This window comes from Amblyomma americanum, chromosome 1 (genome assembly GCF_052857255.1).
Source record: "Amblyomma americanum isolate KBUSLIRL-KWMA chromosome 1, ASM5285725v1, whole genome shotgun sequence".
NCBI lineage: Eukaryota > Metazoa > Arthropoda > Arachnida > Ixodida > Ixodidae > Amblyomma > Amblyomma americanum.
The window spans coordinates 446,782,351-446,800,164 of NC_135497.1; positions in this window are offsets into that span (position 1 = coordinate 446,782,351).

Sequence of the window (17,814 nt, forward strand, 5' to 3'; positions counted from 1 at the left end):
CTCTGTGGATTTGTCCATCCCTCGTATAGAGAGGGCTATGGGAATTTGATCTAAGGGTGCGCAATACCGAACCCCCGTCGGGTGGGCCTATATAATAGTAGTTCGGACTTGGTTGGTGACAGACTCAGACCCGTGTCTAGCAGGAAGTGTTCTGTGACGTCGAGCTCCTCTTGGAGTGTACTCTCATCCGCAGCGTCAGACCCTCCCATGCACCACACGGTAGTATCATCCGCGTAGAGGGCATGACCCGTTCCTCTTACTGTGGCCAGTCTGTCCGAGAGGCCCTTCATGGCGATGTTAAACAGTAGGGGAGAGAGGACCGCCCCTTGCGGGGTGCCTCTCGCTCCCAATGTAAATTCCTGGGATTTGAATTGGCCTATTTTGACAGTGGCCTTGCGATACCTGAGAAAGGAGCTAACGTACGCATGGAATCGCGTGGTCCAAGGCCCAGGTCCGAGATGGCGTCTAGCACGAACCGGTGCGAGATGTTATCAAACGCCTTGGCCAAGTCTAGGGCGAGGATGCCCGAGTATCCCTAGTATCGTCATCGATTATCTGCCTCTTTATAAGTAGCATGACGTCCTGTGTGGAGAGTGCCGGCCGAAAGCCAGCCATGTTGTGAGGGAATAGCTCATTGGTTTGTATGTGCCTAGATATACGGTTGTAAATGGCATGTTCGGCCACCTTGCCCACGCAGGACGTGAGCGAGATGGGCCGCATGTTCTCCGGTGCAAGAAGTTTGTCTGGCTTCGGGATGAGCACCAGTGAGGCTGTTTTCCAGGAGTCGGGGACGAGGCCCGTTTTCCAGATTTTATTGACTTCCTCGGTGAGCAGCGCAACTGAGTGTGCGTCCAAGTTGCGGAGGAGCTTATTGGAGATGCCATCCGGGCCCGGAGCAGAGCGACCGTTGAGCGTCTGGAGCACCTCCCAGATTTCGGATTCCGTGAAGGGGGCGTCGAGCTCCCCCACCGCTCTTCCCCCCCCCCCCCGGTAAGGAGGATAATCCCCATCACCGGAGCGGCCCAGCGGGAGATACTTTTGGGCCAACTCTTGCAGGAGTACGTGTTCAGATACGCCCGCCACCTTTTGATTATGAGCTATGCGATCAATGGCTAGACTCTGATCGCTTTTGCTTTGCGAATCGTCGAGTAAGTGTTAGAGCAGGTTCCATTTGCCCCCCGCTCTCATCTTCCCATCAACCGAGGAACATACTTTGTTCCATTGCTGTTTGTACAGTTCAATGGAATGAGTTTCTATTGCACGATTGAGCTCCGCAATTTTCTATCGGAGTCGACGGTGGAGTCTGTGTGTTCTCCAGCGGCTCAAGATGGAGTTTTTTTGCTTCTAGGAGGTGCGCCAGGCGCGCGTCCATTCGATCTACTTTTAGGTCGGTTTTAACCACCTTGGTCACAGCTTGTACGTCCTGCTGTAGTCTTGTGAACAGACTATCGAGATTATCGTAATCGGTCTGGTCCGCCTTCCGCATTTTCCGGAAGGCATCCCAGTCCGTCACTTTAAATTCCCTGGTAGGGGCTGTGCTAATTGTTAGGGTAATCTCCACAATGAAGTGGCAGCTACCCAGGTTCTCTTGCAAATTTCGCCATTCTGCTCCGGGGGCGTTCTTGAACGCCTGGTCCGGAGTAGTGTCTCGGACCACCGACGTGCCGGTTCGCGTGGGGTATTGAGGGTCCGTAATCAACTCCAGTGAGCAGTCAGAAACTGCCTGGAGAAGGAGATTGCCCTTGGTGGATTGGCGGCGATATCCCCAGGCGTCGTGGGGTGCATTGAAGTCACCCGCTATGACTATGGGGGCCCCCTTGGTCAGGGCCACCGCCTTCGTCATGATCGTGGCGAATGCCTGCCGTTGATCCGATGGTGAGCTGTATATGTTAAAAGGAAGACGCTGCTCTTAAGCCAACTGTTAGGGATAATTTCGACCATAATTATCTCCTCCCTGGTTTTACCAAGTGGTAATTTGTGTACTTGAAAGGAGCACTTCCGTGCGACCAAGGTTGCTAAACCTCGCTTTCCCTCCTCCCGTATCGATACGACCCGGTATCCCGGGGAAGGTGGGCGTGTCATCGAAAGTTTCGTGTAACAGAATTATGTGCGGTTTGACCGCCTATGCCGAAACGAATTGCGACAGCGGAGCTTTGCGCCCTTGGAAACTGGCATAGTTCCACTGCCAAACAACCAAATTATTGGGATTTACCGCCATGGCGATTGCCTTGGATTGGCCATTTGACCGTCGTGTTGACGGGGACGGCGCTTGAAGGTAAAGGTGCCCGACGGGGCTCCTGCGAAATCTGTCTAGCTGTGGCTAACTCGGCCTGTGCACTTTCCAGGGACGCCATCCTTTTAAGGAGGGCAGTCACGCTTTCAGCGAGCTGCTGAATTGCCTGCTGCATGCTTTCTAAGTCTTTGTTATTGGACTAGTTATTGGATAGAGTCGGCGTCCCCCTCTGGGGGCGCGGCCCTACGTTTACCCGAGCGCGCCTATGGTTCCCCTGATGGAGGCACCTGTTGCTTCTCGGCTTGCGAGGGGTAAGACTTACGGAGCGACTCAAAGTGAGCCCTCATCTGCTGCATTTCTGCTTTAAGTCGAGCGTTCTCTTGCATGAGCTGGGCGACTCTGGGACATATTTTATGCTCCGGCAATGCTACCTGTGTTACCTTTGAAGCCGGCGTCGTCTGCTTCGTCTTGGCACGATCGCCCAAGGTTGGCGATTTCTGGATCCGAACCCGGGAGGTAGAGCGCCCTCGGGAACGAGAGCGCTCTCTGGAGAGGCTGCGTTGCTGACCTCTGGAGAGGCTGCGTTGTCGACCAGCTGGCGTGACAGAACGGGCCCTCCTGGGGGCTCCCGCCGCGCTGGAGTCACCGGCCCGGTTCTCCTTGGCCAGCTGTTTCTGCTGGTGTTTGTTCTTGGCGCGCTTACGACGCCGTCGGCGTCTGCGTACGACGTATGGGACTTGAAAGTGCTGCCTACACGTTTTGCCCGCCGTAATATGCGGTCCGCCGCAGAATGCGCACTTCGTCGAACACTGGTGGTCATCATGTGGTGAGGTTAGTCCGCAGCCCCGGCAATCCTTATTCGGGGGGTTGGGACAGACGTCAGCACCATGGCCCAAACCGCCACACGCGTAGCACACCTCAGTTTGGCGTTTGTAGAGCGTGCGGCGCAGCATGCTGACGCCGCACAAGACATAGTTAGGCACTCTCATGCCGTCGAAGAGGACGACCACTGTGGTGGTGTTCTTAATTCGTTTGGTTTCCAGAGCCGTTGGGTTACGATGGTTGACGATCATGCGCTGGAGTTGGGCCTCGCTGATGTCAGCATCGACCCCTCGTATGACCCCTTTGCAGGTGTTGTCTGGGGCCGCGATGTATGCGGCCACCTTGTATACTCCTTCGCTTATGCGGATTTGCTGGATCCCGGCGTAAGCGGAGGCGTTCTTCTTCTCCGGGGTGGAGACGACGAGAACGTTTTGAGTGAAATTAGGGCAGACTATGTGGCCCTCAGTTTCTGTGGGGGCTAGTGCAGCCGCCATGGCCAAGGCTTGAGCCAGCCTGATTTGGCCTATCTTCTTGACAGCCAACACGCCCCTTGGGCGGACGATAATTCGTACGTGCTCCCTGGGTTGTCTGGGGAGCCTCGACGAGGCTGCGAGACGCTGCAGCACGCCTTGCGGGGCAGCCGTGCGGCAGCCACCCTTCGAGCCCACGTAAGATTTCTTGCTCGTTCAAACTGGCGTTTCTTGCCGAGCTGTCTTGTTCTTGCCTAACGCTGTCGTCCAGCCTGGGCTGTTGGCTTCTTCTTCGGAGATTTCCTCTCCTACCACCATTTCTACTTCGGGCATAATGCCCCTTTTGTCAGGTTAGGCCTAAGACTACCCGCGCCTAGCGTCGCCGCGGCGTGCTCGACACAAAAAGTTCCACAATTTGCGCACAAGGGCCATTCACCGAAGGAAGTGCTCAGAAGAAACCGTGTCGAATGGCGTGCATTTCAGCCTTAATAGGGTAGAACTTTGGGCTTGTTGGTGCATCACTTTTGAAAAGACATAGCGCATGAAGACAGGACAGTGCAGAGACAACACAGGACGAGCGCTCGTCCTGTGTTGGCTCTTCTCTGTCCTGTCTTCATGCGCTGTCTTTTTCAAAAGTGCATTTCAGCGATAGGTGACACAAAAAGCAGACCGAAAACATTTACGAAGGCGGGAGCCGATCTGTTCGTGTGTGTTGTTCGTGTCCGCACTCCAGAGGGAAAAGGCGAAGAACAGCCCAGCTCACTACTGCAGACGCCACTTTAGATTAGAAACCTAAATATTAAACGCAGCCGCCACGGTCGGGCTTTCTCCCCCCCTTTTTTTCGTCTGTTCCTTTGACCACCCTCCTCCTTTCCCTCAGTCGAAGTGAGGAGTCTGGTCGCTCGATGTTTGTCTCTTGTGTGATGTTTGTTTGCTCAAAGGAGAGCGTTTTTCTCCCCTCAACGTGCATTCGGTGCTCCGAATACGCAGACCTTTCTGTTCACAATTATCTTACCGTGATGAAGAATGGTCCACCGTTCGAAACCGTTGGTAAATAAAAGTTTCTTCAAGTGTATTTCAAATCTTTTCTTATGATATCAGCAGTCGAACACGTTTTTCATCGTAGCATATATATATATATATATATATATATATATATATATATATATATATATATATATATATATATATATATATATATATATATATTAAGGAAGCCAACAGTCACCGAAACAAGGTAGGGAATGTTTGTAAATTTTTTTTAATTTGTAGTACCAATCAATCGGTTTAAAGAAAATTACTTATAAAGCAGCAGAAAACACAACCATGCCGCCGGTGGGATCCGAACCGAGGACCTCCGAATATCGCGTCCAGTGCTCTTACCAGCTGAGCTACGGCGACGGCTGTCCAATCTGCTGCTTTCGTGGGTATTTATGTTTACTAGGTGTAAGCGAACCTTGAGAGTGTTCGCCAGCGCCACCCTCGTCCATAGCGGTGGACGTAGCACGTCTTGTAATACCGCGAGTGGGACGTAGAACATCATCTCGCGGCGAGGGCGGAAACATATATATATATATATATATATATATATATATATATATATATATATATATATATATATATATATATATATATATATATATATATATATATATATATATATATATAGGTCTTTCGCACAGTTTCCGTTCTCGTCGTTAGATGACGTTTCACGTCACACTCGCGGTAACACAGGACGCGCTACGTCCGCCGCTATGGAAGAGGTTGGCGCTGGTGAACACTCTCAAGGTTCGCTTACACCCAATAAACATAAATACCCACGAGAGCAGCAGATTGGACAACCGTCGCCGTAGCTCACTTGGCAAGAGCACCGGACGCGATAGTCGGAGGTCGTGGGTTCGGATCCCACCGGCGGCATGGTTGTTTTTTCTCCTGCTTTATAAGTAATCTTCTTTAAGCGATAGAATAATTTAAGTATTATTATCCCACTGATTAGCGCTACACATAAAAAAAGTAAAATTTTTCTCCGTACACTGCTCAGATAGATAGATAGATAGATAGATAGATAGATAGATAGATAGATAGATAGATAGATAGATAGATAGATAGAAAGATAGATAGATACGGCTGAACCCTTTACATCGGGCGGTGGCTCAAGCCACCTAGCCATGTCTTGTGAAATTTTACTCCTGTCTTGCTTTTAGCCACCAATCAGATAACCTTCGCTTGGTTACTTCTAACCTCTTAAAATCCACTTTCCCTTCACTATCCCTAAACCCCAATGCCTTGGGTAAGTCAGCCCCGCTGCCTTCCACTGTAGGGTGAAGCCCTTTACAGAAAAGAATCAAGTGTTCAGCCGTTTCCTCCTCCTCTCCGCACGCAATGCACAAAGTGTATATCTCCTGGTACCTGACTCTATACGTCTTAGTCCGCAAAACTCCAGTCCTGGCCTCAAACAACAAAGAACTTCCCCCAGAATTATCATAGATATTTTCTTTGACAATTTCCTGTTTAAAGGTTCGGTATGTTTCCAGTGCCGATTTCTTCAGCATCCCTGTTTTCCATAAAGCTCTCTCTGTTCCTTTTACCTTTTTCTTAACCGATAATTGCTGATTTGCCCCCTTACTGCTGTCCAGATATTTGCTTGTCAATTTTCTAGTTCGCTTTCTCCATTTCGTGTCAACATTCTTTATATACAGGTATCTGAAAACTTTCCTAGCCCACCGCTTTTCCTCCATCTTTCTCAATCGTTCCTCAAATGCTATCTTACTGCTAGCCTCTCTGCTCTCGAAAAACGCCCATCCCATATCATCCTGTACCCCCTGATTTGGTGTATTGCCATGTGCTCCCAAAGCTAACCTCCCTACTCCCCGTTGCCTAATTTCCAGCCTTGCTTGAACATCTGGCCTCATACACAGGACCGCATTACCGAAGGTCAGGCTAGGGACCATCACCCCTTTTCAGATCCCTCTTACCACCTCATACCTATTGTAATTCCACAGTACCCTATTTTTCATGACAACTGCATTCCTACTAGCTTTATTCATTACATATTTTTCATGCTCTGTCAGATACTCAACACTGTTATTTATCCACACCCCAAGATACTTGTACTCATTCACTACTTTTAGCACGAACTCCTGTATTCTATGCTCGCCGCCCTCTTCATTAAATATCATGACTGCAGATTTTTCCTTACTATACTTGAAGCCTAATCTATCTCCCTCTGTACTGCATATGTCTAACAACTTCTGCGGGTCTTCCTTGTTGTCAGCCATTATCACTATATCGTCCGCGTATATTAGTCCCGGTAATGTCTGTTTAATCAATTCCCCTTGCTTGAAAAAAGATAGGTTGAAGCCTAGTCCGCTCCCCTCTAGCTTGGTCTCCAAACCTTGCAGGTACAACATGAACAACAAAGGGGACAGAGGACATCCTTGTCTAAGCCCCCGCTGTATCTCTACAGGCCCTGATACATTTTTTTTCCATTTTATGAGCACTCTGTTACCTCTATATATATCTTTTAAAAGATTAATTACTCCATTTTCCACATCCAATGTGCCCAGTATGTCCCACAAATGCTCCTGAGTAACGTTATCATAGGCTCCCCTAATATCCAGAAATGCTAGCAATAAGGGCCTATGTTCCTGTTCCGCAATTTCTATACACTGTGTCAATGAAAATAGATTGTCCTCCAACCTCCTTTGTTTCCGGAACCCATTCTGTAGTTCCCCTAACACCCCCTCGTTCTCCACCCAAGCCTGCAGTCTATCCTTTATAATTTGCATCACCACCCTGTAAACCACAGATGTCACTGTTATGGGGCGATAGTTACTTACGTCTGCTTTGTCCCCCTTTCCCTTATATATCATGTTCATTCTACTTAATCGCCATTCATCGGGGACTTTCTCATCCGCTATCATTTTGTTCACTACCTGTATTAATGTTTGCTTGGATTTTGGTCCTAACTTCTTTATCAACATAATCGGGATACCATCTGGTCCTGTTGATGTGCCACTAGGAACCTTCTTCTCTGCCCTTTCTCACTCCCCTTGCTCAAGTGAAGCTATTGCTGTAACCGGTCTATCCTCCTTCGATAAATTATGTACCACGTACTTTGCTGAAAATTTTTCCGTCATCCTTGTTCCTATGTGTTTTATTGCTTCATCCCCTTCTAGTCGAATACCCTCATCTGTAACAATAAACCTTTGTTCTAGCCTAGTTTTATTACTCATTGCATTTAGATGTTTCCAGAATTTTTGGGCTGCTTTTCTATCCTTTTTATTTACTTTTGACATCCATTGGGCACCCTTTCTTCTAATTTTCTCATTAATCAAATAGGATGCGTCCCTTCTACACTTTATGAAGGTATCCCATTTTCCGTCTACTTCGGGTTTTGGTTCCCCCCTCTTCTTGGAATATCTGTGTTCCCTGGATGCTTCCTTGCGCTTTTCTATTGCCCTCTTGACCTCCTCATCCCACCAACTCTTGGGTTTGCATCTTTTCCCTTTTAGCTTTACTCGCACCTTAGCTAGCTCTAGCTCCAGTAATCGAGTTAATTTGGTATAAGTCCATTCTGTTTTTTTCACTATCCTCAAAAATTACTTTCTCGATTTGTTTGGCTGCTGCTTCCAATTGCTTTTCGGAGTAAAAATTTCCCCCTGATTGTTCATCTTGCTTCAGTCCTACATTGCTTTTTCTTCTGAAGCTCAACTTGATACTCTTGTGGTCACTACCTAGACTTCTGGAACCATCTTCATCTATGCTCATTACCCCTAATCTGTTATACATCCTCTGTGACATTAGTGCATAATCTATCGTCGAGTGCAGACTCCCCGCCTCCCATGTTATGAGCCCTTCACACTTCTCGGTGCTGTTGCATACAACTAAATCATGGCTGTCACACATGTCCTGCAGCATGCTTCCTGTCGAATCCGTGTACCCATCCAGGTCTTCTATGTGTGCATTCATGTCGCCTAATATAATTATCTCGCCCTGTCCTCCTAGCTCATCAATGTCGCTTGCAATACATTCTAACATTTTCCTGTTTTCCTCTTTGGCATTAACCCCTGTCCACAGGTATACAAAGCCAAGGAGTGTTTGCTTCCCTGCCACTGTTCCTTTTAGCCATAAATGTTCCCTGCATCCCAGTCTAACCCTTTGAAAATTCATACTTTTATGAATGAATGCCCCAATTCCACCTCCCTTTCTGCTGCCCTCTGTTCTATTGCAATATTCCCATGCGTAGTCTGGGTTACAGGGTGGTTGCTCCATGTCTCTAAGATGTGTTTCCACTAAACCATATACCATTAATTCCTCCTGTCTTAACTGTTCTTCTATTTCCTCCCATTTCAGTCTATTCCTTCCACCTTGCATGTTAATAAAACATATATCTGAATTAACTTGGCCCTGGCGCTTGCGTCTCTTTCTTCCCCTATGGTTCCATTGTCCGTTTGATCTTAATTCTTCCTTCTCTACACTGGTTCCTTCAGAGCTCTGGGTCCTCCCAAAAAGCTGTTGCCTGGCGACCTATCCTACTACCCACCTTCTTGCCAGTGGCACCACCGTAGTGGATGCCATCCTGTGCAAAAGGGTGGGGCCTAACCTCGTACACTTCCCTGTTGACCTCCATCACCTCGTATCTTAGTCGTCGACTCAATAGCCTAATTACCCGATTAGTCTCCACGACCCTCCTTTCCGTTTCGCGAGCCTGCCTCTGGACCTCTGGGATTGTGCATATGGTCACATGCACACTTTCAGAGGCCTCTCTAAGCCTACGCATCCCCACCTCCAACTGCGTCTCAAGATTCTGGCTCCTCCCCTGCAGTACATCATTGAGACCAGCATGGATGACCACAAGGTGTTCGCCATCCATGCTGCCCACCACCACCTCCCGGGCTCTGGCCATTGCACCCACCATGCACTTTCCCGACTGAGCCTCCACCTGCACCCGCCTGTCTGCCTTCACTGCCGTCAGAACGCCTCCCTCAACCCTCGCTACATTCGAGTCCCCGACCACCAGAACTCTCCTGCGCCCTAAACGTTCGCTTCCTAATTCCATCTGTTGGCCTCCGGATCGCTCTAGCTGACTCTCCTGCCGCTGTACGCTATTGTCGCGAGTTTCCATGCCCGCTTTAAACTTTTTCATTTCGTTCTCATTTTTCTCACTCAATGCTCGCTGCGCTACAGCACTGTACGATCGACGAGCCTCGTCCCCCACCTGACACTTCTCCGAACTGGGGTGCCCAGCCGGCCGCAACCTGAGCGCTTCAACCTGTTTTTCTAGCTGGGTCCGCTTTTCCCGCTCTTCTTTAATCCCGCCCACAATTCGCTTCAACAGGGCGGCATTATTCTCCTCCTTTTTAATCAAATCGGCGACCTGAGCTTCCAGCTTAATCCGTGCCTCTCGTTCGACCTGCCGGTCCGCATTAAGTGCATTAAACCCAGCTTCCCATTCCCCTTTTAACACATGAACGGCGTCCCCAAACCGCTTACACATCTTACACACTGTGATGACCCCCCATAATGCGCAGGTCCACACGGGACGGAGAGGCAAAGAGACACCGTATGGCTCAGTTTAAACAAACAGGTATATTCAATAATTACACATGATTAAGGTTATACATCAGAGGCTGGGGCGTCCGAGCTTACGTGCCGACGACTTCATGGGGGCGATGGAGTGGCTCCGGAGTTGGGCTCGAGCGGTTGCTGGCAGAAGCTGCACGCCGTCGGGCTTCGGCGCTGAAGGCCCTCTTGGCGAACGATGTCGTCCTGAGCGTCTATGCAGTAGAATTTCAATAGTCGTCCGTTTCTTCGAGGATGGTTCACAAACCCTTCCTCTAGTGTCGTTCGGCTTGGAAGATGAACAGGAGGCGAGCTTGTAGATGATGACAGCAGAGCATATTTTACAACATACATATGCAGAGAGTTAAACTGGAAAAAGCAGAACTGAATTTACAAAAGAACAAACTTTGCACTACTTCACTCATCGACCGGGCAGGTTAGTGCCTAAGTAGCATCACATTACATGCTAAGCATGGAGCCCCAGCTCAGACTGGACTGCATCCGTTTACATGTGCTTTTAAGCACTTGATTAACAAAGGACTAAGGGCGGTCATTTCCAGTGGCCCGCCCAAAGCATCAATTCTCCAATCCAAAATAACATGCGAGATGGGGACCACCCCTTGGGTTGGGCTTAGCCTCGAACCCAGAGTCTGTTAACAATACAAACTAAATAAACAACAAAAACGCCACCACTCTCTCTCAAGTGAGAGTATACACAGGCTCTCTCTTCGGAGCTAATTCACTAGCGCCTGTCTTTCCACATTCTTGGCGAGTACTGCCTGTCCGCCATGACAGGTGTCCGTCGCGGCCCTTCTGGGAAGCTGTGGGTGCCTTCCCGGCGATAGCCCACGACAAAGGGGGGGGAGGGAAAGAATGTCGTCTTCGCGGTAGCGCATAGCGTCGGCTGTGGTACGGCGCGCTCTGGCCCGCTGACAGCTCCCTTGTCCTGGAATGTAACCGGAAATTGGGGAGGATAAAGCCTGTTTCTCCGGGGCGGCGGCGGGTCCGGTTTTTCTGGTCGTCACTCAAAGAGCATGGCTGGGTAATTGATGATGCCGCTGTCACGGGTCTCCGTCTACGCCGCGCCGTCGAACGTGGATCCTCGTAGCACACACGGAATGTCACACTCGCTCACCCTCCAGAAGAATGTTCTCCGAACATTTGAGTCCACGCAGCTCCCCTTGTCTTTCTGAATCGCCTCGCACAGTGCGTCCGACAAAACACTTTTCGCTGCACTCAACACCACTGCACAACACCATATGCCTCCGCTGTCAATACTGGCGTCTCCAGGGGCAGCACTGATCTTCTTTTACAGATAAACATGAAACTCAGCACCCAAGCCTCTCCTTTCTAGTCCAAACTGGACGAAATAAATTTACCACAGTTACAAAGGAGCTCCCACTTCTAGCACGATCACGGCACAGACAAAAATATAGATAACGAAAGGAAGTAGGGCAGGTTCTGCATGCGCTCCGCATGCTCTCCTGTGAAGGTGTTACTTAATGACAGAAAGGTTTTACTACCAACTCCGATAACTTAACACATAAGCACATAGCAATGTTATGAGCTGTGGCATTACACAATTCTAACCAGTTCAAAACTCCGCTCTGTTTACGCCATTAGTCCGACTTAGCTTTCCGATTTCGCAGCGGATATCGGCCTTCATGAGTCATACTAAGTAAGTCTGTGCCCCTTTGTCTGCTTTGGGACTCGCGAGGGCTCGTGGCAGGAGCCTCTCCTGGCGTTATCTGCGCGGCAACCTCGCGCGCTTCTTCTTCTAGCAATGCATGAAGTAAATCCGATGGCATTCCGGCCGTCACCTCGGGCGCCTGCCGAACAAATGCAGGAGAGGGCGTTTCTGGCGAACTATCTGCGCGCTCCGCTTCACTTCTGTCCCCATCAAAATCCGCGCTTTCCCTTTCCTCATTTCGTGAATACTGAACCGGTGCCGACTTGAGGCGATTTGCGTGTATCCTTATCAAACGCCGGTTCACGTCTCGGACTCTGAAGTTTACCGGAGAAAGCTTCTCGACAACCTCGCACGGTCCTCTCCACTTCGTCTGGAACTTACGAGCTAGCCCAATCTGCCTTTGGCAGTTTTCAATGTACACGCTGTCCCCCACATTAAACGGCGCGTCTCTAGCACTGCGATCGTGCACCTCCTTCCTGCGCTTCGCCGCTTTCTTTAAGGACTCCTTTGCGATGTCCCTCGCCACTTGCAAGCGCGATTCTAGCTCAACCTTATAGTCGTCCAGTGAAGCGTATGGGACACGACGGGGGCCCTCTGGCACTTCACTAGGCTGGTCCGGGTCTCGGCCGTAGAGAAGAAAGAATGGCCATTCGCCCGTGCTCTCGTGTGCTGCGGAATTGTAGGCAAACATTGCATACGGGAGCCACAAGTCCCAGTCCCGCTGGTCGCGCGAAACAAAATGCGACAGGAACCCGGCCACGGTTTGGTTCAGTCGCTCCACCGCGCCGTTGCAAGCCGGATGGTACGGTGTTGTCTGCTTCTTAGCGATCTTAAGCAGCTCGCAAACTCTCCTCATTAGCTGCGACACGAAGTTCGTTCCCCGATCTGTCAAGAGTTGCCTCGGGGGTCCATGTCGGAGCACGATCTGTTCGACAAATGCTCTTGCAACCGTGTCTGCCTTCTGATCTGGGAGTGCTACCGCTTCCGCGTATTTTGAAAGGTAGTCGACAAATACTAAAATGTACTTGTTTCCGGAAGTGGTCGTGGGCAATGGGCCCATTATGTCCATACCTGTCCGCTCGAAGGGAGCCGAAACCTCAGGGAACGGCTGAATTGGAGCTGGTCTTCGTCCCTTGGGTGTTTTTCTTTCGAGACAGGAATGACACTTCGCACAGTAGTCTCTAACATCCTGTCGCATGCCACTCCAAAAGTACAAACGCTCCACACGCCTGCGTGTCTTCGCTACGCCAAAATGACCGGCGCATGGCGCATCGTGAAACGCGCGAAGAACCCTTTCTGTCCACGACCGAGGTATGACGACTCTCTCCCAAGCGGTTTTCTCTGGTCTCCCTTTCCTGGTTGGCCTCGTGCGCCGACACAGGGTGCCGTCTTTGCCAATGAAATAACCTAGCTGTTCGGGGTGAGACGGTGCGCCCTCTAAGCTTTCGATTATTCGCTTCAGGTCAGGATCTTTGCACTGCTCTGTGCGTAATTCGGCGGGGTCGACTACGGGGACAAACTCATCTATAGCTGCCACGGCAGCTGTGCGGCTGAGTGCATCAGCATTCAGATGTGTCTTTCCTGACTTGTGCTCAACTTCAAAGCAGTATTCATGCAGGTGTAGATTCCATCTAGCGAGTCGCGAGCTAGGGTCCCTGACACTCATCACCCATTTCAGAGGATGGCAGTCTGTGACTAGCTTGAATTTGCGGCCGTAAAGGTAGCATCTGAAGTGCTTTACTGCCCAGACAACGGCGAGGCACTCCCTTTCCGTAGCTCCGTACTTTTGCTCTGTGGGGCTCAGCTGTCGGCTAGCAAAAGCAACGGGATGTTCTTTGCCCTCGATAACCTGAGATAGCACGGCACCAACTGCGAACTTTGACGCATCTGTGGCCATAACGAAGGGCAAACTAAAATCCGGGTGGCGTAACAGCGGTGCACTCATTAGCTTCCTTTTCAGGGCCCCAAAAGCATTCTCCGCGTTTTCGTCCCAACGAAAGGCGACATTTTTGGCTGTTAAGGCGGTGAGCGGCTTAGCGAGCTTGGCGAACTCCTCTATGTGCCTTCGGTAGTAACCGATCAGGCCGAGAAACTGCCGGACCTGGCGGACGCTAGTCGGGGATGGAAAATCCGAGACACACCTTAGTTTCTCAGGGTCCGGTCGCACGCCGTCAGCTGAAACAACGTGCCCGAGGTATTTCACCTCGTTTGTGAGGAATTGGCACTTAGAGGGCTTCAGTTTGAGACCCGCTGCTCTTAGTCGCACCAAAACCTGCTCAATATCGCGCAAATGGTTATCAAAACTGCCACTGTATATGATAATGTCATCCATATACACGAAGCACAGCCTCCCCAGAAGACCTGCCAGGATAACATCAGCGGTTCTCTGCCAGACAGCAGGGCTGTTGGCCAGACCCATCGGCATTCTTTTCCATTCATAGTGCCCTGAGGGCGTGTTGAATGCCGTTTTCTCGGCATCTGCCGGATCCATTGCTATCTGCCAGAATCCCGCCGCCATGTCCACTACCGTGAAGTACCTGGCAGAGCCCAGCTGAGAAAGCGTCTCCTGTATATTGGGGATGGGGTATGGATCGATGCGAGTTACGGCATTTAGTTTGCGGTAGTCCACTACCAATCGATACGAGCCATCTGGCTTTTCCACCAATAGTGCTGGTGCTCCCCAGGGTGACTTTGAGTGTTCGACAATGCCGCGATCAATCAGGTCCTGCACCTGCCGCTCCATCTCCTCACGTTGGGAGTAAGGAATCCTGTACGCACGCTGGTAAACGGGCGATGAAGTGCCGGTTTCTATCCTGTGCTTTATAAGGCCACAGCAGCCCAAATCCAGGTTGGACGCGGCGAATACCTCCGAGTAGTCGTTCAGCAAACCAGCCAGAGCCTCCCTCTCCCTGGATTTTACGTGAGAAAGATCGAACGACACCTTTGGAGCAGCCGAAGGACTAGCATGCTCTACAGTTGCGAGTACCGTATCGGTGGGCTCACGTTGCTCTATCGCAGAGGTGAAGAAAGCCAATGTTTTGTTCTTGGGAAGGTTCAGTGGCTGCTGGCTACAGTTAACCACCCGTAGGGGCACTCTGTGGGCGTCATTAACTGTCACGAGGCACGCGGCTGCCTTCAGGCCATTGCTGAGAGAGTCGACCGGCTCAAGCACTCCCACGGCGCCGCTCTCTACATCTGAAGGCACAAACGCGTACAAAATGTGCTCCGACCAAGGAAGGACAACCGCCTCCTCGACCAGCCGGACGGCAACCCGCGAATATACCTTCTCCAATGACCCCACTTCTGACACCAGTGTGATGACCCCCCATAATGCGCAGGTCCACACGGGACGGAGAGGCAAAGAGACACCGTATGGCTCAGTTTAAACAAACAGGTATATTCAATAATTACACATGATTAAGGTTATACATCAGAGGCTGGGGCGTCCGAGCTTACGTGCCGACGACTTCATGGGGGCGATGGAGTGGCTCCGGAGTTGGGCTCGAGCGGTTGCTGGCAGAAGCTGCACGCCGTCGGGCTTCGGCGCTGAAGGCCCTCTTGGCGAACGATGTCGTCCTGAGCGTCTATGCAGTAGAATTTCAATAGTCGTCCGTTTCTTCGAGGATGGTTCACAAACCCTTCCTCTAGTGTCGTTCGGCTTGGAAGATGAACAGGAGGCGAGCTTGTAGATGATGACAGCAGAGCATATTTTACAACATACATATGCAGAGAGTTAAACTGGAAAAAGCAGAACTGAATTTACAAAAGAACAAACTTTGCACTACTTCACTCATCGACCGGGCAGGTTAGTGCCTAAGTAGCATCACATTACATGCTAAGCATGGAGCCCCAGCTCAGACTGGACTGCATCCGTTTACATGTGCTTTTAAGCACTTGATTAACAAAGGACTAAGGGCGGTCATTTCCAGTGGCCCGCCCAAAGCATCAATTCTCCAATCCAAAATAACATGCGAGATGGGGACCACCCCTTGGGTTGGGCTTAGCCTCGAACCCAGAGTCTGTTAACAATACAAACTAAATAAACAACAAAAACGCCACCACTCTCTCTCAAGTGAGAGTATACACAGGCTCTCTCTTCGGAGCTAATTCACTAGCGCCTGTCTTTCCACATTCTTGGCGAGTACTGCCTGTCCGCCATGACAGGTGTCCGTCGCGGCCCTTCTGGGAAGCTGTGGGTGCCTTCCCGGCGATAGCCCACGACAAAGGGGGGGGAGGGAAAGAATGTCGTCTTCGCGGTAGCGCATAGCGTCGGCTGTGGTACGGCGCGCTCTGGCCCGCTGACAGCTCCCTTGTCCTGGAATGTAACCGGAAATTGGGGAGGATAAAGCCTGTTTCCCCGGGGCGGCGGCGGGTCCGGTTTTTCTGGTCGTCACTCAAAGAGCATGGCTGGGTAATTGATGATGCCGCTGTCACGGGTCTCCGTCTACGCCGCGCCGTCGAACGTGGATCCTCGTAGCACACACGGAATGTCACAACACGAAGCTAGCCTCATCCGCCTCGGCTAAGCTCCCGAACCCAGTCTCATCTAAGTAACACCAACGGTCGCACTCCTGGCACTGTACTAGCTCCCCGTCCTCGTCCACCTTAACTTTCCTAGCTTGCCGACCCATCGTCCGGCCGACTACGCCTTATGAAAGCCCGCCAAAATTCCTATGCCGATAGCCCTCGACACTGCGCAACGTAAAAACCCGCCAAAAATTATTCTCACACACCTCCACTGGCCTCCCTACCCTTAACTCGGTCTAAAACTACCGCCCGACAGCATGTATACAAGTGTAAATACCAAAAGCACTTAGCTTCGGACGTAGTCGCTGCAGCTCCCAGCCACGTTGCTTCCACGCGCTACGGAGCAGCGGGCGCAAGCTGCCCACTTGCTCTTTTCGCCTTCGTGTGCACGGCCAGCGTCCGCTTTCGTGTTGCATCCACGGTCGGCACGATCCTCTGCTATGTCCCAGGTGGTTTTAGCGGGGTTTAGGCCCATTAAGGGTACAGAAGAATATTTTCATCCCGCCTCTCTGACGAGCGGGAAGAAGTTGTACGACGCTGGACACGTTTCCTTTGTGACGGAAGTTGACGGCGTGAACGTGCGGGCGAAGTGCCGCTCTCAACAAGGGAAACAAGTTTACGACGTTTCATTGCACGTGAGTAAAGTTGTGGCATTTTTAACGTGGCAACAGCCACTGCTGAATACGGACCCCGCTGTCGGCGGTGCACGTTTTGTATCGTTCGTAGCATTTGGATTCGCGAACCGCTTTTCAAATCTCCGTGAGGCTTGTTACAGCGACATTATCATGTGCACGAATAAGCAACGTCGCTTCTCAGGAATATGATTGCCTTACATAGTGGAGTTTTTCAAGTCTCTTAGGAGGGTTTGTAAAGGTATTGCGCGGTGGGAACGTAATTAATCATAATATGCGGGCATCACGTGCGAACGTTCTCTTGTTGTTGGGTGGCTAGTTTGGCGGTCATAGTTTGTGTCAACTGTTGCATTTACATTGTGTTCACCGCAGATAAACAAGAATGACCGCGAACTGCAAGCTGGACTTTGCAGTTGCAGGTACGGCGCTGCAGGGTCTTGCAAACACTGCGCGGCTGTCGCGCTGCATGTCAACATGCACGACGACATCTCCTGCACATCTGAGAGGCAGAGGTGGGGAAGACCAGCGAAAAAGGCCCGTGTGGACGATAAAGCGTCGATTGAAGAACTTTTTGGTGGTAAGCATTGCATTTCACTGCTGAAGTAATGGAAGTTAAATGTAGTACCTATTTTTATTATGTATTACCCGACATTTCGGCATTAGCTAAGAAACTTATTGCTTGTTACGCAGTGGTAGAAGACAATAATGCTTGTGCTTTTCAGTCTGTTTCCACAAAGCATGTCCCAGCTTTATTTCAGCTAATGCACCTGCATATTTTCTTTCAGCTAACAAGCACCCACATGTTGGTGGTGGAGAGCCTCCCAAACCGTTGGACCCAAGCTTTCTGATAAAGCACTTCCCCGACATTCAATGTCC